This window comes from Macaca mulatta, chromosome 10 (genome assembly GCF_049350105.2).
Source record: "Macaca mulatta isolate MMU2019108-1 chromosome 10, T2T-MMU8v2.0, whole genome shotgun sequence".
NCBI lineage: Eukaryota > Metazoa > Chordata > Mammalia > Primates > Cercopithecidae > Macaca > Macaca mulatta.
In genome coordinates this window covers 62295480-62316692 of record NC_133415.1, presented here as the reverse complement: position 1 = coordinate 62316692, position 21213 = coordinate 62295480, and positions in this window count along the sequence as shown.

Below are 21213 nucleotides of genomic sequence, written 5' to 3'. Positions count from 1 at the left end.
TTTAAATATTTTCCAAAAGATCCCATTGGAATATTGCACTTTTGCTCTTTGTTCATATGGATCTGTGGAGGCATTGAGAGCTCATAATAAAATTATGCAGCACCACGTCAGGTAGAATAATTTGAGAAGCAATCACTCCCTAAACACAGTTTGTCTTTGCCTTTTATTTTTTTAATTTGAGAATAAGTTTTTTTTTGAAGAAAAATATAGAGATGTAACCCCCCAAAATAAAGACATAATCACTCAATAGCCCTCTGATTTTTTGAAAGAATAGAAATAATATATGTGTATCACTAAAAAACTCAAGCAGTACAGAAACATTAAAATGAAAAGTGGAAGTTCTTCCTACTCTTATCTTTGTTCTTAAAGGTGAATGCTGTTACAGTGTTTTGTGAATCTTTCCAGGAAAAACATGCATGCGGGAAAGTATCTGTTTCTGTCCATGTGTTATTTAAAGGCGCACCCTAATGAGTTGTGCTGTGCACACACACAGACATGAGCTGAAGATTTGCTCTGTGTACCACCAGCTTCAGCTCCAATGTATCCACTTTATTCTTGTAAATGGATGTCTATTACCAAGGATTTATTAAAAACAGGGTATTTGTAAAGAGGGCCAGCTTCGTGCTTTAAATGAATAAAGACAGGATTTTGTTGTGTTCATTATTGGAGGAAGTACTTGCAATGGATTGTAGTAACTTCCCTGCCAAGGTAGCTGCTTTTTGGCAAGAAGTAAGGAAAACAAACCAAAGGAAAGGAGGATTGAGGAACAAGAGGCATGAAGTTTTGCCCTTCTTGAATATGCCCTGAGTTGTTCTACAGATCACTGAAAGGCATTCGAAGATGTGAGGGGAAGGTTTCCTCTCCTTTGGAGGGAGTCAGTCTCTCTGGGCCAGGAAAGAGACATGGAGGCAGAGGGGTGCGGCAAAACCTTGTCTGAAGAAATACCGGCTACAAATAAAGTTTAGATTTTCAATACTGGCACAAGTATTTTTTTTAACCTATCCCAAATTCAATTTACTAAAATCCATGTGGAATTAACCTCCTGACGAGTGAACCCCACTCACTGACAACTGCATTTCTGCCATTTGTGTGTTTCTTGACTCCTGGTAAGAAGGATGGAATTTATTTAATTGAACTGTGGTTTCGGTAAAGCACACTGTAGATTTCCTGGCATCAGCTTCCCTAGCTAGGATTACATTGGCCTGGGTTTCTTTTCAAAAGAAACTCTACCTGCCCCATGTAATGCTGGATGATATGAATTTAGAATCTTGCTAGAATGTGCCTGAGGAACTCAGTTGAAAGGATCGTGCATCCAGACAGTCTATATAATAAGAAACATTTGAGTCCCTTCTTTTAATGAGCAAGATTTATGCACAAAGTGGTATTTGGTTTTCACCTTGACCTTGCTGTCTGAACCACAGCCTGACTCACTGAAGAAATGTCCAATGGTTGAGATATTTCTAGCCAAACCTTTGTATCTCAACCTTAAATTTTTCTTTTTTTCTTTTTTAACAGAACAAGGAAGAATCACACTGTCTTCTTTTTCAAGGCCATAAAATGAGAACCACACATTTAGCCCCAGTCCAACTTGGGAATTCTAAACACTTGGAACAATTATACTCAGTTTAGTCTAGTCCTTTCTTTGGAGTTAAAACCAGTTGAAACTCCTGCTGCACTCTAAAGAGCTCTTGTCCAGGAGATGCAGCCTGTGATTCTTGTTGGAACACACATCTGTTTCTGGCCGGCCAAATCCAAAAGTGGAATCCCAATTGCAGTTTTCATGGGTGATGGAATTTCGACTGCATTATAATGTAACCACCTGGGTTGCCTTCACTTTCCTATTTCTTCTTAAGGATGAAATAGGCAGATAAGTATTCATTCAGCTATTAAATTACATTTCCATACTGTAACGTCTTATTTCCTTTTTCTCTGGTGAAATATATTGACCTGATGGATTATCTGCGTGTCATTTCTTATATAGACCTCACAATTTTAACTTTCAGGGTCTCTTTCAGTCATTTGTGGATGTGGTTTTAGCTTTGTAAGAGTTTATTTTACCCCAAGCAACAAACAACAAAACAAAAATTACTAGATTTAACAACAATCTCTTGGATGAAAAGTAAGCAAGATATTTAAATGAATGGAAATAAACTGACTTCTTAAAAAGTTGAATTGGAGCCTGAAACTTGTGAAACATAAAAAATAAAACGCTTCTTTGGCAAACAAGTTGGAATATGATTAGCTTGAACTGGGAAGCTGAAAGTATTATTCTGGCCACCAGGGGGAGCACACATTGTTCCAGGAGATAAAGACAAGCATGCAGATAAATAATACAATGTAAAAGATTTGTCGTTTTGTTAAAGTGGGAACTTTCCTGTTGTTAACGTCCGCTTACAAGAGAAGCGCTCTTGTTGTTGTTGTTATTATTGTTATTGTTAGCCAGATGCTCGCACATGTGGTAAAAAATGGACTTTCTAGGCTCATCAACACATGACTTAGCAAACAAGTTGGCTTAGACATCAATAGCACCTTGAAAATAAGTTTCACTTCCAACTTTGACTGTAAGATATACATATATTGAAGTCTTTGAATTTAAAATAAACATATGTGAATTTTAAAAGCAACTAACCAGGCACAGTGGCTCAGGCCTGTAATCCCAGCACTTTGGGAGGCTGAGGAGGAAGGATTGCTTGAGCCCAGGAGTTTGAGACCATCCTGGGTGACCTAGTGAGATCCCAATGCTACCGAAAAAAAAAGAAATAGTTGAATGTGGTGTGTATGCCCATAGTTCTAGCTACTTGGGAGGCTGAGGCAAGAGGATTCCTCGAGCCTAGGAGAGGGAGGCTGCAGTGAGCTGTGATTGCACCGCTGCACTCCAGCCTGGGTGACAGAGTACGACTCTGTCTCAAAAAAGAGAGAGAGAGAAAAAATCCAACCTAATCTAAACTGATATTTCTGGGAAATAAAATTATTTCATTTATATTTGTGAAATTTTAGTTTTTTTGATTCATTTGAGTTGGTCTCTCATTTTAAGCAACTTATCTATATTTAATGATCTTTTTGAAAGTTTTAATCATTTAAAGTTATAACACAATATTTATCTGTAAGGACCAACATATTACAGAGGCAACAAACAGCAAGGAAAATGATTATCTTCCCACTTTCTATTTACTGTAGGATAAAATCCAGAAAGATCACCATGGGTGAGGCAACGATAATTTATTTCTTAGATTTAAAAAAAGGAGCCTCTCTTACCATCTGTAATGTGGTCTTTTGCACATAGTTAACTCAGAATACCAGCTGTGGAACATCTTTATGCAGGAAGCAGTTTAGGAAAAGATAAGGGATGTGTAGCTAGAAGTTGGCAGAGCTGTCCAGGTTCAAAGTCTCAGTTTTACCACTTACCAGTTGTGTTGCTTTGGGTAAATTTAGGTAAAACCTTTCAGCCTTAGTTTTCTCATCCGTTTAATGGAAATTATACCTCTCTCCCTGGGCTGTTGTGAGAATTAAATGTAGTAATATACATAAAGAGTAGAGACTTGCTTTGGGTCACAGTCAGCTTTTATTAGTGTTGTTATTGTTGTTGCTGTTTTCTTCTTTTTCTTTGTACATCAACATTTTATGGCGAATTAAATCGTGTTTTAAGCTTGTAGACCACATTGGTTATTTTACACACACACACACACACACACACATATATATATATATGAATTGTTTCTTGAGACAGAATCTCACTCTGTCACCCAGGCTGGAGTATAACGGTTTGATCATAGTTCACTGCAGCCTTGAATTCCTCCTAGACTCAGGTAATCCTCCCACCTCAACCTCCTGAGTAGCTAGGACTACAGCTGTGTACCAACCCACCTGGTTAATTTTTTTATTTTTAATTTTTTGTAGAGATGCAGTCTTGCTATGTTGCCCAGAACTCCTGGGCTCAAGCCATCCTCCCACCTTGACCTCGGCCTCCCAAAGTGTTGGGATTACAGGCATGAGCCACCACACCTGGCCTTGGCTGTATATTAGATTTGTTAATGGTCCAGAGCCCATCAAGACTGCTAACACAAGTCTCTGAATTTACTGGAGCACTCGACAGCATCAGAGGGAAGAGCCACTGTCAGCTACTAATCCAATCTGATGGCTCTGGGACATTCACAAAGACCTTGAGACTACTTGATGATTTCATGGCTAGACCTGTGAGGATTAACAGCCAGCAGGTCACTGCCATTACTGCATTGAAGTAGAGTTTGTGTAGCAAGTCCACTTAGATCAATTTTATGTGATCATGCTTTGTGTCATGTCCACAGATCCAGAACTGGTGTGCAGAGACCTCGTCCTACTTGGAAAACGCATTCACCTCAAGGGGGCTGAAAAGCCTGTTGCATCTGCTGCTGACTTTAGTGCGAATAAGGAAGGAGACCACCCCTCATATTGTCTTATGCCCAATTTCTGCCTCCAAAGAAAAAAAAAAGTAGAAACTAAAAGGCAGAAATGAAATCAAAAGCAGACAGCCCCGCACCACACCCTTCGCCTGGTAGTTAAAGATCGACCCCTGACCTAATTGGCTATGTTATCTATAGATTACAGACATTGTACAGAAAAGCATTGTGAAAATCCCTATCCTGTTTTGTTCTGATCTAATTACCAGTGCATGCAGCCCCCAGTCAACCCCCTGCTTGCTCAATCGATCAGGACCCCTTCATGCGCACCCCCTTAGAGTTGCGAGCCCTTAAAAGAGACAGGAATTGCTCCCTCAGGGAGCTTGGCTCTTGAGACAGGAGTCTTGCTGATGCCCCCAGCTGAATAAACCGCTTTCTTTTTTAACTTGGTGTCTGAGGAGTTTTGTCTGTGGCTAGTCCTGCTACATTTCTTGGTTCTCTGACCGGGAAGCGAGGCGATTGGCGGATGGTCGAGGCAGCTTCTTAGGTAACTTAAGCCTGCCCTATGGAACATTGCTGGGGGAGACTTCGACCAGCCCCAGCGATGCGGGTCCTGAGAGTGCTCCCGGGTAGGCATTTGCCCCAGTGGGGCGCCTCGCCATAGCAGTGTGTGGCAGGTCCCCGTGGAGGATCAACGCAGTGGCTGAACACCGGCAAGGAATGGGCACTTGGAGTCTGGACATCTAAAACTTCGTAAGACTAGTCTTTGAAACTTGCCCACTCTGTCTCAGTGGAAACATGGCCTGATCACCCATGGCATGCCTTTATCGGCACTTTGGTTTTGATTTTGGTTTTGACTTGGTTTGAAATGCTTGACAGGACTGGTCTTGGGAACTTGCCCATTCCATTTGAGTGGAAGCATGGCCTGATCACCCACGGCATGCCTTTATTGGCACTTTGGTTTTGGTTTTGACTTGGTTTGAATTGCTTGACAGGACTGGTCTTGGGAACTTGCCTACTCCATTTGAGTGGAAGTGTGGCCTGATCACCCATGGTGTGCCTGTACTGGCACTTTGGTTTTGTTTTTTACTTGACTTGGATTGCTTGCTACTTTGGTTTTGGTTTTGACCTGGCTTGGATTTCTGGATACTTTGATTTTGATTTTGGTTTTGATTTTGGTTTGGTGCAAACTGCAGAAGTGTGTGTGTGCCCTTTTTACCCGTTCTTTGTGTTGTGGTATGCCTGTGGTGTGAGCGTGGTGTTTTGTCTCAAAGAAGCATAGGTCAGGCACAAATAAGCCCACCCTTCTAGGAACCATGTTGAAAAATTTCAAAAAAGAACTTAAAGGAGACTATAGAGTACTATGACACTAGGAAAACTTAAAACTTTGTGTAAGATAGACTGGCCAGCATTAGAGGTAGGTTAGCCATTAGAAGGAAGCCTGGACAGGTCCTTTTTTCAAAGGTATGGCACAAGGTAACCTGTAAGCCAGGGAACCCAGACCAGTTTCCATACATAGACACTTGGTTACAGCTGATTTTAGACCCCCTGCCCCCAACACACAGTGGTTGAGAGAACAGCAGCGTAAGTGGCTGGTAGAGACAAGGAAAGACAAGCAGAGAGAGAAAAAGGAAAGCAACAGAGAGGAAAAGAGGCAAAGAGAGAGAGGGAGAGACAGAGAGGAAGAGACAGACAAAGAGGGAGTCTAGGAGAGAGAGAGAGAAAGAAAGAGGCAGAGAGAGAGAGGAAGAGACAGAGGCAAAAGGAAAGCCTAAGAGAGACAAAGTCAAACAGAGAAAGAAAGAGAGAAAGAGAGAGAGGTATACAAGTAGTTAAGAAAAAAAAAAAGTAAAAAAATAACTTTTACAGGAAACCTCATTGTGAGCACACCTCACCAGTTCAGAAGTATCCTAAGGGGGGGAAAAAGGTGTGGGGGGGTGGAATTTATATCAAAAGACAATTATATAGTAAATTCTTGTCCTGAAATAAATTAACTGGTTATTTAAAGAAAGAAATATTTGTAATAAGTCAGAAAGTTGAGGCATGTCGAAGAATTGTCTGTGAAAGTCATGAGAGAGAAAAATATTATAAAAAAGAAATTATGCAAAAAATGTTGTATAATTTAAATGTAACTAGGCCTCCTGAATGTAAAACTATTGAGAAAAAAATTAGTTTATGTGCAGGTGTATAAGAAAAGTGAAATATACCTTTGGTAAAAGGATTATAAGGAAGGATAAAAATGCACATTTTCACCTACGTTAAAAAGTTAAAAAAATTACTGTTTTGAAGGTTTAAGCAAGTTTTAAAATGATAATTGTAAAGAAAATTCTGTGTGTAAATATATTAGCTAAAGTTAAAGAAGTATCATCCAGTTTTTCTGTGAACTGAACATTAAAGTAAAAGCATAACAGGTTTTTCTTAAAGCACCAACCTGCTTTTTAGCAAAAGTTATAAAAGGTTAAAAAGAGTCTATAAAATCTTACCTTATGGTCAAACATTAAAAATTAGACAAATATGTCTACAAGGTTTTATTAAAATTAGGTTTAACAGTAATAACACACTAATATAAAGATGAAATTTAGCTTATCTGGTATAAAAATCATACAAGAAGCATTGTTAAATGTAAAATGATATTTGGCTTTCTTTAGTTTAAAAACTAAGATGGTCTTCCAGTCGACCAGGTGTGGGCTGCATGGTAGCTCTTTTCCAGAATTCTACAGCCTGGAGTAATAAGTCATGCCAAGCTTTCTCTGCTATATCCTAAAGTCCGGCACCCTGCAGGTCAGCCCCCGAGGGCCATCCAGCCTCCGTCTCCCAACACTAAGTTCACTTCATGTCTCTCATGACAAGGAAGAAACTTAGCGTTCCTTGGAGACCTGAAAGGATGCAGTGAGCTTAAGAATTTTCAAGAGCTTATCAATCAGTCAGCCCTTGTTCATCCCTGAGCGGATGTGTGGTGGTATTGTGGTGGACCTTTTCTGGGCACTCTGCTGAATAACTGGAGTGGCACTTGTACTTTAGTCCATTTGGCTATCCCTTTCACCTTGGCATTTCATCAACCAGAAGAAAAAAAATAAGACATCGTAAAGCGAGAGAAGCCCCTTATGGGTCTTTCAACTCTCATGTCTATTTATGCAATTGGAGTTCCATGAGGAATACCAGATCAATTTAAAGCTTGAAATCAAATAGCTGCAGGATTTGAGTCAGTATTTTGGTAGGTGACAGTTAATAAAAATGTAGATTAGATAAACTACATCTATTACAACCAACAGCAATGAGCTTTTCATGAGTTAAAAGAAAAACTCATGTCAGCCCCAACCCTGGGGCTACCTGACCTGACAAAACTCTTTACACTCTATGTGTCAGAAAGAGAAAAAATGGCAGTTGGAGTTTTAACCCAGACTGTGGGGCCCTGGCCAAGGCCTATCTCTCAAAGGCCTCAAAACAACTAGACAGGGTTTCCAAAGGCTGGCCTAAGGGCCCTAGCAGCAATGGCCCTGTTAGCACAAGAAGCAGATAAACTAACCCTTAGGCAAAACCTGAATATAAAGGCCCCCCATGCTGTGGTAACTTTAATGACCACCAAAGGACATCATTGGCTAGCAAATGCTAGATTAACCAAGTGCCAAAGTTTGCTCTGTGAAAATCCCCACATAACCACTGAAGTTTGCAACACCCTAAACCCCACCATCTTGCTCCCGGTATCAGAGAGCCCAGTCGAACATAACTGTGTAGAGGTGTTGGACTCAGTTTATTCTAGCAGGCCGAGACCATCCTTAAACATCAGTAGACTGTGAGCAGCACGTGGACGGGAGCAGCTTTGCCAATCCCTCAAAGTGATTCTGAAGAAGACGACAAGCCCTGCTCCAGTCACACCTGGAAACTGACTGGTCCATGCACGGCCGAAGCATGAGAAAACTCATCGCGAGACTCATTTTCCTTAAAATTTGGACTTTTACAGTAAGGACTTCAACTGACCTTCCTCAGACTGAGGACTGTTCCCAGTGTATACATCAAGTCACTGAGGTAGGACAAAAGGTTGCTACAGTCCTATTATTTTATAGTTACTATAAGTGTACTGGAGCTCTAAAAAGAACTTGTTTGTATAATGTTATTCTATACAAGGTATGTAGCCCAGGAAATGACCAACCTGATGTGTGTTATGACCCATCTGAGCCTCCCATGACCACAGTTTTAAAAATAAGATTAAGGACTGAGGACTGCTAAGGGCTCATAAATGATACGAATAAAGTGTTAGCCAAAACAGAAGAAGAAGGGGTGCCCAAAAAAGTCACCTTAAAATTTGATGCCTGTGCTGTCATTAATAAAAATAAGTTAGGAATCAGGTGTGGTTCTCTTAATTAAAAAACAGGTGATATGGCAGAAAATCAGTACATCTGTCATAAATTAAGACTGTGTGAAAATAAATGTATTTTAAATACTGGTCTTGTGTCATTTAGGCCACTTGAATAAAAAAAAAAAAAAGAAATGATCTAGTCCACCTTCAGAAAGGAAAAAATGGCCCTTCCTATACTAAAGGACAATGTAACCCCTTAGAGCTAGTAATAACCAATCCCCTTGATCCTCGCTAGAAAAAAGAGGAGCATGTGACCTTAGGAATCGATGGTACTAGACTGGATCCTCGAGTAAATATCTTGGTTCGAGGAGAAGTTTACAAATGCTTTCCTGAGCCAGTGTTTCAAACTTTCTATGATGAACTAAATGTGCCAGTACCAGAAATTCCAGGAAAAACAAGAAATTTGTTTTTGCAATTAGCCGAGCATGTAGCCCAGTCTCTCAATGTCACTTCATGTTATGTATGTGGAGGAACTGTAATAGGAGATCAATGACCATAGGAAGCCTGAGAATTAGTACCTACAGACCCAGTTCCCAATGAATTCCCAGCTCAAAAAAAATCACCCTGATAATTTCTAGGTCCTAAAAGCCTCAATTATTGGACAATATTGCATAGCTAGAGAAGGAAAAGAATTCACTCACTCTGCAGGACAACTTAGTTGTCTGAAACAGAAACTGTATAATGGTACCACAAAAACAGTCACTTGGTGGAGTTCAAATCACACAGAGAGAAATCCATTTAGTAAATTCCCAAAGTTGCAAACCATGTAGACCCACCCAGAGTCCCACCGAGACTGGATGGCCCCCACTGGATTATACTGGATATGTGGGCATAGAGCTCATGCCAAATTACCTGACCAGTAGGCAGGTAGTTGTGTTATTGGCACTATTAAACCATCTTTCTTTCTACTGCTCTTAAAAACAGGTGAACTCCTGGGCTTACCTGTCTATGCTTCCTGCGAAAAGAGAAACATAGCTATAAGAAATTGAAAAAATGATAAATGGCCTCATAAGAGAATCATACAATATTATTGGCTTGCTACTTAGGCACAAGACAGCTCATGGGGATACCAGATCCCCATTTAAGTGACCAACTGAATCATACGGTTACAAGCTGTCTTAAAAATAATCACTAATAAAACTGGCAGAGCCTTGACTATTCTGAAACTCAGATGAGAAATGCTATCTATCAAAATAGATTAGCTCTTGACTATTGCTAGCAGCTGAAGGAGAGGTCTGTAGGAAATTTAACCTTCCTAGTTGCTGCCTACACATGGACAATCAAGGGCAAGTAGTTGAAGACACAGTTAGAGATATGACAAAACTGGCACATGTGCCCATGCAAGTGTGGCATGGATTTGATCCTGGGGCCATGTTTAGAAAATGCTTCCCAGCACTAAGATTAATTTAAAACTCTTATAATAAGAGTTATAATAGTAATAGGAACCTGCTTAATGCTCCCTTGTTTGCTACCTGTACTTCTTCAAATGATAAAAAGCTTCATCACTACCTTAGTTCACCAAAATGCTTCAGCACAAGTGTACTACATGAATCACTATCGATCTGTTTTGCAAGAAGACATAAGTAGTAAAAATGAAAGTGGGAACTCCCACTATTGAGTGAGAGTCTCAAAGGAGGGGAATAAAGGAGGAGACCACCCCTCATATTGTCTTATGCCCAATTTCTGCCCCCAAAGAAAAAAATAAAAACTAAAAGGCAGAAATGAAATCCACATGCAGACAGCCCAGCACCACACCCTGCGCCTGGTAGTTAAAGATCAATCCCTGACCTAATCGGCTATGTTATCTATAGATTACACACATTGTAGAGAAAAGCACTGTGAAAATCCCTATCCTGTTTTATTCCGATCTAATTACCAGTGCATGCAGCCCCCCAGTCATGTATCCCCTGCTTGCTCAATTTATCACAACCCCCTCATGTGCACCCCCTTAGAGTTGTGAGCCCTTAAAAGAGACAGGAATTACTCACTCAGGATGCTCAGCTCTTGAGACAAGAGTCTTGCCAATGCCCCCAGCTGAATAAACCTCTACCTTTTTTAACTTGGTGTCTGAGGAGTTTTGTCTGAGGCTCATCCTGCTACACAATGATTATGGGCAGCCATGTTGAGCTTCAGTTTGTGTCTCTTTGATGAGTAAATGACTTTCATTAAGACAAACTATGTGTTCTAGCTGCTACTGGAGACACCACAAGATAGCACAAAAGCCTTTAACTGATCATCTTCAGGAAGAGTTACATTTCAAATCTTCCCTGTTTGAAAGATCCTATTAGATTTTTATGGCTATTGGGAGAGGAAACATCTGGTCCTTCTCAGGTGTCCATTTGAAATTCAAAATGTAGGTGAGATCTTCATATATTGCTGAACTTTAACTAGAGGAAATCTACAAATTCTCAAAGCCTTCCAAGGCACACACACCAAATTAGTGACAAAAGATGACTTAAAAGGTAGCAGTAGAGTTTACTGTTACAGTAACATTCACAAGCATTCATCAGGCCTTCTTACTTAACAGTGCGTCTTAGTTTTAGAGAGTGTCCACGAGTTTGTTCCAGATGTCTACAGCCCTATTAGTCATCTGTGAAGGGTGCATGCTAATTGAATATGGCAGCTGGGTTCTGATTCCAAATTATTTGGAGTTTGTTCTCACAAACCGGATGCTTGCAAAAGTAAACAAAGACATTAAAAGATTTATGAAAAGACTCTGTCACATATTTTGAAGTGCAAAGTGTAAATGAATTTTTACAATCATATGGATTTCATTTCTCTGATAATATGCATGAATTTAAAAATTAAAAGAAAATGTGCTGGCTACAATATGTTTTACGTTCTTGTTGAAACTTTGAAAATAATCAAAGGTGCCTAACATTTTCAAAACCGCATAGACTCCTCTATCCTATGATGTCATTTGAACCATCGGAGAATGATTAATATCACCCCAAAAGGATGCTTTTCTGAAAGAAGCTCCAGAGAGACACTTGCAATTTGAATTTCTATTTTTAAGCACATTCTACAGTTTATGGCGAGATTCATTTCTTTCTGTATAAACTTCCAGGTTGCTATGCTCAGCACACTATCACTCTCTTAAATTTGGATAACACCATAGTCAAATCTAACAATTGAGGCTTCATGATAATATTTACGTTGAGGCATAAGAGGACTGAGAGAGGAAAAAAAGTACAGGGAAAGCGTGTTCAACTCCTTGTGGTCACATGGAATGGATTCTATCAAGAATGTAAAATAAAGTTTGTATCTGAGTCGTGCTTGGAATCAATTAAAGATCTACCAGTTCAGTCAAGAATGCAACCAATATTTTATTTTTAATTGTCCAGATAACAATTAAAGCCTTAGAGAATTATTCAGGTTACACTAGGCTCAGCAACAGAAGGAATTTTGGCTGCAAGAATTTCATTTTGTTAAGTTAAGTAAAAACAAATTAGCACAGATTTTTTTTCTTGCAAGTTCCACTTTTTGCTGTGATGTTATCAATCAGTAATGGTGGTAAGTATTAGTCCAGTAAAAGTTTTATTTTGAGAGTTTAATACAAATGAAAATAATAAATGGTCTAGTTCACTTCCATCTGTTTTTATCCATGTAGAGCCTTTAAACTTGTGATTCCCTTGGATAAAAATAAATTTCTCATACCCTCACATGTGTAAAGTATTCAAAAGAAGTATTATGACTTACAAAAGAGAGAATAGTAGGGGAAAAAAGTTAAAAGCTTGAAAGAGTCATATTTTTCATGAACCTCTCTTGTATAGGTATAAATGTGGAGTCCCTTGTTTTCCCCAAACTTTTCTGGAAAGAAAGACATGACATTGATGGGATCCAGTGCGAAGGCTACAGTTTTAAAAGTCAGAGTACAGGAAAGCCAGCTGCACAAACGGAGGCTGTCATCTTCTGATATTAAATTTGCTTTTATGAATTACATAGGCTTTCTGTACCTCCAATGATAAAGGCCAATATTTATTACACTCTTACACTCTTACTAGGTACTATGTGTGTTTCAAAATATGAACACTTCCCCTGCAGACTTCAGGGGAAGTACTGCTTCTATCCCTGCATCCCAGATGAAGAAATTGAGGTAACATGACCTGATTGAGGTTACCCATCTAATAATGGCAGGGACAGAGCTTGAATTTATACAGTTTGGCCTCAGAGCCCTGCTTAATCCCTGCAAAACCAGGAGATACTTATAAGTCCCTCAGTGGCTTCATCCTCTTCTCTCCCTGCCCACAAGTGAAGAGTCTACCCTCGAGATCTTACTTATTTCTGATGTCTGTATAATGTCACAATTGGAGAGTCCCTACATTTGCAATAGCCTCCAATGCAATGCAGAGTTATTTGTACATGATATTTGCAACAGTACTGTGTATGTATCAGCCATCTATTGCTATGTAACAAACAATGCCAACATGTGGTAGCTTAAAGCAACAACAATTTATTATTTATCATGATTCTGTGTGTTGGCTGGTTGGGTCCTTAGCAGGTTTCCCCTGGGCTCACTCATGTAGCTTCCTTCAGCTGGAGGTTGGCTGGGCTGGAAGGCCCAAGGTGACCTCACTCATGTGGCTGGCAGTGGCTGCTGACTGTTGACTGGGGCTCTCAGCTCTGCTCTGCATGACTTCTTTTCATCCAGGAAGCTAGACCAACTTTGTTACCTAGCAGTCCCAGGGAAGCAGTCTAAGAGGGTGACAGTGGAAGCCGCAAGGTCTCTTAAGAGCCAGCCTTGAAAGTTGGATATTATCACTTCTACAGCATTCTAATGGTCAAAGCAAATCACCAGGCCAATTCAGATTCAAGAGATGATAAAGTACACTCTACCTCTTTATGGAAGAACAGCAAAGTCACATTACAAAGGAACATGCATACCTGGATGGGAGAAACTTATGGCCAAGTTAGGCGATATACCAGAGTAGACACCACTAAAAAGATAAAGAATTGATATATTTTTATTTATTTATTTATTTATTTACTTTAAGTTCTAGGGTACATGTGCACAACGTGCAGGTTTGTTACATATGTATACATGTGCCATGTTGGTGTGCTGCACCCATTAAGTTGTCATTTACATTAGGTATATCTCCTAATGCTATCCCTCTCCCTCCTCCTGCAATAGGACCTGGTGTGTGATGTTCCCCTTCCTGTGTCCAAGTGATCTCATTGTTCAATTACCACCTATGAGTGAGAACATGCGGTATTTGGTTTTCTGTTCTTGTGATAGTTTGCTCAGAATGATGATTTCCAGCTGTATCCATGTCCCTACAAAGGACATGAACTCATCCTTTTTTATGGCTGCATAGTATTCCATGGTGTATATGTGCCACATTTTCTTAATCCAGTCTGTCACTGATGGACATTTGGGTTGATTCCAAGTCTTTGCTATTGTGAATAGTGCCACAATAAACATATGTGTGCATGTGTCTTTATAGCAGCATGACTTATAATCCTTTGGGTATATCCCCAGTAATGGGATGGCTGGGTCAAATGGTATTTCTACTTCTAGATCCTTGAGGAATCACCACACTGTTTTCCACAATGTTTGAACTAGTTTACAGTCCCACCAACAGCGTAAAAGTGTTCCTATTTCTCCACATCCTCTCCAGCACCTGTTGTTTCCTGATTTTTTAATGATTGCCTTTCTAACTGGTGTGAGATGGTATCTCATTGTGGTTTCGATTTGCATTTCTCTGATGGCCAGTGATGATGAGCATTTTTTCATGTATCTGTTGGCTGTATGAATACCTTCTTTTGAGAAGTGTCTGTTCATATCCTTTGCCCACTTTTTGATGGGGCTGTTTGTTTTTTTCTTGTAAATTTGATTGAGTTCTTTATAGGTTCTAGATATTAGCCCTTTGTCAGATGAGTAGATTGCAAAAATTTTCTACCATTCTGTAGGTTGCCTGTTCACTCTGATGGTAGTTTCTTTTGCTGTTCAGAAGCTCTTTAGTTTAATTAGATCTCATTTGTCAATTTAGGCTTTTGTTGCCATTGCTTTTCGTGTTTTAGACATGAAGTCCTTGCCCATGCCTATGTCCTGAATGGTATTACCTAGGTTTTCTTCTAGGGTTTTTAATGGTTTTAGGTCTAACATTTAAGTCTCTAATCCATCTTGAATTAATTTTCCTATAAGGAGTAAGGAAAGGATCCAGTTTCAGCTTTCTACATATGGCTAGCCAATTTTCCCAGCACCATTTATTAAATAGGGAATCCTTTCCCCATTTCTTGTTTCTCTCAGGTTTGTCAAAGATCAGATAGCTGTAGATGTGTGGTATTATTTCTGAGGGCTCTGTTCTGTTCCATTGGTCTCTATCTCTGTTTTGGTACCACTACCATGCTGTTTTGGTTACTGTAGCCTTGTAGTATAGTTTGAAGTCAGGTAGCATGATGCCTCCTGCTTTGTTCTTTTGGCTTAGGATTGTCTTGGCAATGCGGGCTCTTTTTTGGTTCCATATGAACTTTAAAGCAGTTTTTTTTCCAATTCTGTGAAGAAAGGCATTGGTAGCTTAATGGGGATGGCATTGAATCTATAAATTACCTTGGGCAGTATGGCCATTTTCACAATATTGATTCTTCCTATCCATAAACATGGTATGTTCTTCCATTTGTTTGTGTCCTCTTTTATTTCACTGAGCAGTGGTTTGTAGTTCTCCTTGAAGAGGTCCTTCACATCCCTTGTAAGTTGGATTCCTAGGATTTTATTCTCTTTGAAGCTATTGTGAATGGGAGTTCATTCATGATTTGGCTCTCTGTCTGTTACTGGTGTATAAGAATGCTTGTGATTTTTGTACATTGATTTTGTATCCTGAGACTTTGCTGAAGTTACTTATCAGCTTAAGGAGATTTTGGGCTAAGACAATGGGGTTTTCTAAATATACAATCATGTCATCTGCAAACAGGGACAATTTGACTTCTTCTTTTCCTAACTGAATACCTTTGATTTCTTTCTCTTGCCTAATTGCCCTAGCCAGAACTTCCAACACTATGTTGAATAAGAGTGGTGAGAGAGGGCATCCCTATCTTGTGCCAGTTTTCAAAGGGAATGCTTCCAGTTTTTGCCCATTCAGTATGATATTGGCTGTGGGTTTGTCATAAATAGCTCTTGTTATTTTGAGATATGTTCCATCAATACGTAGTTTATTGAGAGTTTTTAGCATGAAGGGCTGTTGAATTTTGTCAAAGGCCTTTTCTGCGTCCATTGAGACAATCATGTGGTTTTTGTCTTTGGTTCTGTTTATATGCTGGATTACATTTATTGATTTACCTTGCATCCCAGGGATGAAGCCCACTTGTTCATGGTGGATAAGCTTTTTGATGTGCTGCTGGATTCGGTTTGCCAGTATTTTATTGAGGATTTTTGCATTCATGTTCATCAGGGATATTGGTCTGAAATTCTCTTTTTTTGTTGTATCTCTGCCAGGCTTTGGTATCAGGATGATGTTGGCCTTGTAAAATGAGTTAGGGAGGATTCCCTGTTTTTCTATTGATTGGAATAGTTTCAGAAGGAATGGTACCAACTCCTCCTTGTACCTCTGATAGAATTCGGCTGTGAATCCATCTGGTCCTGGACTTTTTTGGTTGGTAGGCTATTAATTATTGCCTCAATTTCAGAGCCTGCTATTGGTCTATTCAGGGATTCAACTTCTTCCTGGTTTAGTCTTGGGAGAGTGTAAGTGTCCAGGAAATTATCAATTTCTTCTAGGTTTTCTAGTTTATTTGTGTAGAGCTGTTTATAGTATTCTCTGATGGTAGTTTGTATTTCTGTGGAGTCGGTGGTGATATCCCCTTTATCATTTTTTATTGCATCTATTTGAATCTTCTCTCTTTTCTTCTTTATTAGTATTGCTAATGGTCTATCAATTTTGTTGATCTTTTCAAAAAACCAGCTCCTGGATTCATTGATTTTTTGAAGGGTTTTTTTGTGTCTCTATTTCCTTCAGTTCTGCTCTGATCTTAGTTATTTCTTGCCTTCTGCTAGCTTTTGAATGTGTTTGCTCTTCCTTCTCTAGTTCTTTTAATTATGATGTTAGGGTGTCAATTTTAGATCTTTCTTGCTTTCTCTTGTTTGCATTTAGTGCTATAAATTTCCCTCTACACATTGCTTTAAATGTGTCCCAGAGATTCTGGTATGTTGTATCTTTGTTCTCACTGGTTTCAAAGAACATCTTTATTTCTGCCTTCATTTCGTTATGTACCCAGTGGTCATTCAGGAGCAGGTTGTTCAGTTTCCATGTAGTTGAGCAGTTTTGATTGAGTTTCTTAGTTCTGTGTTCTAGTTTGATTGCACTGTGGTCTGAGAGACAGTTTGTTATAATTTCTGTTCTTTTACATTTGCCGAGGACTGATTTACTTCCAACTATGTGATCAATTTTGGAATAAGTGCAATGTGGTGCTGAGAAGAATGTATATTCTGTTGATTTGGGGTGGAGATTTCTGTAGATGTCTATTAGGCCCGCTTGGTGCAGAGTTGAGTTTAATTCCTGGATATCCTTGTTAACTTTCTGTCTTGTTGATTTGTCTAATGTTGACAGTGGGGTGTTAAAGTCTCCCATTATTATTGTATGGGAGTCTAAGTCTCTTTGTAAGTCTCTAAGGACTTGCTTTATGAATCTGGGTGCTCCTGTATTGGGTGCATATGTATTTAGGATAGTTATCTCTTTCTGATGAATTGATCCCTTTACTATTATGTAATGGCCTTCTTTGACTCTTTTGATCTTTGATGGTTTAACATCTGTTTTATCAGAGACTAGGATTGCAACCCCTGCTTTTTTTGTTTTCCATTTGCTTGGTAGATCTTCCTCCATCCCTTTATTTTGAGTCTATGTGTGTCTCTCTGCATGTGAGATGGGTCTCCTGAATACAGCAAGCTGATGGATCTTGACTCTTTATCCAATTTGCCAGTCTGTGTCTTTCAATTGGACCATTTAGTGCATTTACATTTAAGGTTAATATTGTTATGTGTGAACTTGATCCTGTCATTATGATACTATCTGGTTATTTTGCTTGCTAGTTGATGCAGTTTTTTCCTAGCATTGATGGACTTTACATTTTGACATGTTTTTGCAATGACTGGTACCTGTTGTTCCTTTCCACGTTTAGTGCTTCCTTCAGGATCTCTTGTAGGGCAGGCCTGGTGGTGTCAAAATCTCTAAACATTTGCTTGTCTGTAAAGGATTTTATTTCTCCTTCACTTATGAAATTTAGTTTGGCTGGATATGAAATTCTGGTTTGAAAATTCTTTTCTTTAAGAATGTTGAATATCAGCCCCCACTCTCTTCTGGCTTGGAGAATTTCTGCCAAGAGATCTGCTGTTAGTCTGATGGGCATCCCTTTGTGTGTAACCTGACCTTTCTCTCTGGCTGCCCTTAACATTTTTTCCTTCATTTCAACTTTGGTGAATCTGACAATTATGTGTCTTGGAGTTGCTCTTCTCAAGGAGTATCTTTGTGGCATTCTCTGTAGTTCCTGAATTTGAATGTTGGCCTGCCTTACTAGGTTGGGGAAGTTCTCCTGGATGATATCCTGTAGAGTGTTTTCCAACTTGGTTCCATTTTCCCCGTCACTTTCAGGCACACCAATCAGACATAGATTTGGTCTTTTCACATAATCCCATATTTCTTGGAGGCTTTGTTAATTTCTTTTTACTGTTTTTTCTCTACACTTCTCTTCTTGCTTCATTTCATTCATTTGATCTTCAATTACTGATACTCTTTCTTCTAGTTGATAGAGCTGGTTATTGAAGCTTGTGCATTTGTCACATAGTTCTTGTGTTATGGTTTTCATCTCTATCAGTTCTTTTAAGGTCTTCTCTGCATTGATTATTTTAGTTATGCATTCATCCATTCTTTTTTCAAGGTTTTTAGTTTCTTTGCACTGGTTATATAGTTCCTCCTTTAGCTCTGAGAAGTTTGATTGACTGAAGTCTTCTTCTCTCAACTTGTCAAAGTCATTCTCCATCCTGCTTTGTTCTGTTGCTGGTGATGAGCTGTGTTCCTTTGGAGGGGGAGATGCATTCTGATTTTTTGAATTTCCAGCTTTTCTGCACTGCTTTTTCCCCATCTTTGTGGTTCTATCTGCCTTTGGTCTTTGATGGTGGTGACATACTGATGGGGTTTTGGTGTGGGCGTCCTTTCTGTTTGTTAGTTTTCCTTCTAACAGTCAGGACCCTCAGCTGCAGGTCTGTTGGAGTTTGCTTGAGGTCCACTCCAGACCCTGTTTGCCTGGGTATCAGCAGCGGAGGCTGCAGAAGATAGAATATTGCTGAACAGCAAGTGTTGCTGTCTGATTCTTGCTCTGGAAGCTTTGTCTCAGGGGTGTACCCTGCCGTGTGAGGTGTGAGGTGTCAGTCTGCACCTAGTGGGGGATGTCTCCCAGTTAGGCTACTCAGGAGTCAGGGACCCATTTGAACAGGCAGTCTGTCCGTTCTCAGATCTCAGCCTCTGTGCTGGGATATCCACTGCTCTCTTTCAAGCTGTCAGACAGGGGCATTTACCTCTGCCAAGGTTTCTGCTGCTTTTTGTTTAGCTATGGCCTGTCCCAGAGGAGGAGTCCACAGAGGCAGGCTGGCCTCCTTGAGCTGTGGTGGGCTCGACCCAATTCGAGCTTCCCGGTGGCTTTGTTTACCTACTTAAGCCTCATCAATGGCGGGTGCCCCTTCCCCAGTCTCGCTGCCACCTTGCAGTTAGATCTCAGACTGCTGTGCTAGCAATGAGGGAGGCTCCGTGGGCATGGGACCCTCTGGACCAGGTGTGGGATATAATCTCCTGGTGTGCTTTTTGCTAAGACTCTGGGTAAAGCGCAGTATTAGGGTGGGAGTTACCCAATTTTCCAGGTGTTGTGTGTCTCAATTTCCTTTGGCTAGGAAAAGGAATTCCCTTCCCACTTGTGCTTCCCAGGTGAGGTGATGCCTCACCCTGCTCCTGCTCTCGCTGGTAGGGCTGCACCCACGAACCAGCACCAACTGTCTGACATGCCCCAGTGAGATGAACCCAGTACCTCAGTTGAAAATGCAGAAATCGCCCATCTTCTGTGTTGCTCATACTGGGAGCTGGAGGCCGGAGCTGTTTCTATTTGGCCATCTTGGGTGCACCCCCAAGAATTGATATTAAAAGGGTTTTTCAATTTCTAAAATATTATAAATACAGTTTTTGCAACATTATATTTACAATATTATTTTTAATAGTTGGGAGTCACTTCTGCATCTTATTTCAGGGTTCTCATTAAAAGCACTGGCTATCACTATGCTAAACAAACATTAAGTATGAAATTGGGGGACCTCTGTATTCTTATCAAATTAGATATGAGAAAAACAAATAAATGTCTTTTGAAAACTTCAGTCTAGTTGTCTGCATCCTGAAGGGACTGTGGGAAATATTTAAAGGTAAAGATGTTTGATATTTTATTTTGATGTTTATATGCAGAAAATAAACTGGAAAACTGAAGAAGTTCCATATATACATGGAATATATTTTAAAAATATGTATTTTCTTCCCTGATTTTGGCTTAAATCATGCAGATGGCTCAATTCTTGTTTTCAGTTTTGTTTTGGGTCTGTAGGCAGCCACACAAGCAGATAAGTAACATGGTACTATGAACAGGTCATTTTGATGCTACTGTTTTTGGTAGGATCAAAGGCAGAAGGTTAATTTAGTGCAAATGCTTGTAACTGTCGGCTTTTAAACTCTGTTGGGTGAGGGCAAGGTTTAAGTAAGCACCTGAAATGCTCGCCACTTACATGGAACCTGAACACTTGTGTTTTTGAGATGCAATTGCCCAATCCTTAATATTCTATGCACAAAAAAATTTTTTTTAACTGAAGCTTGGCATTCAGTTTAGAAGTAGGAAAACAACCTGCTGTTTACACAGAGGAGAAGAAAATTCCTTGTCTTTATATGAAAACAGAGTAGCTCCACCTCCTTCAGCCCTGAAATGCGGGCATACAAATTCAGTGGCATCCAGGAGCTTTGGCTCTTTTACAAGTGTGAGGACCATCTTAAGAATGCCTGACGTGCAATATCACCAGGTGAGCCTCCCTACTTCCTTCTTGTATTGGTCCATTTTCTGTTGCTTACAGTAGAATACTTGAAACTGGGTAATTTATGAAGAAAAAAATTTATTTCTTGGAGTTCATGGAGGCTGAGAAATCCAGGATAGAGGGGTTGCATCTGTTAAGTGCCTTCCTGCTGGTGGTGACTCTGGAGTCCGAGGTGGTACATGCCATCACATGGCAAAGGGCTATCTGTGCTGGCTCTTGTCTCTCTTCCTCTTATAGGGCCACTAGTCCTAATCTCCTGATAACCCATTAATTCATTAACTAATCAATAAACCATTCATTCATTAACTCATTAATCTTTTAATCCGTGAATGGCTTAATCCATTCGTGAAGGCAGAACCTTCCTGACTCAATCACCTGTTAAAGGTCTGACCTCTCAACATTGTCACATTGAGAATTAAGTTTCAACACAAGTT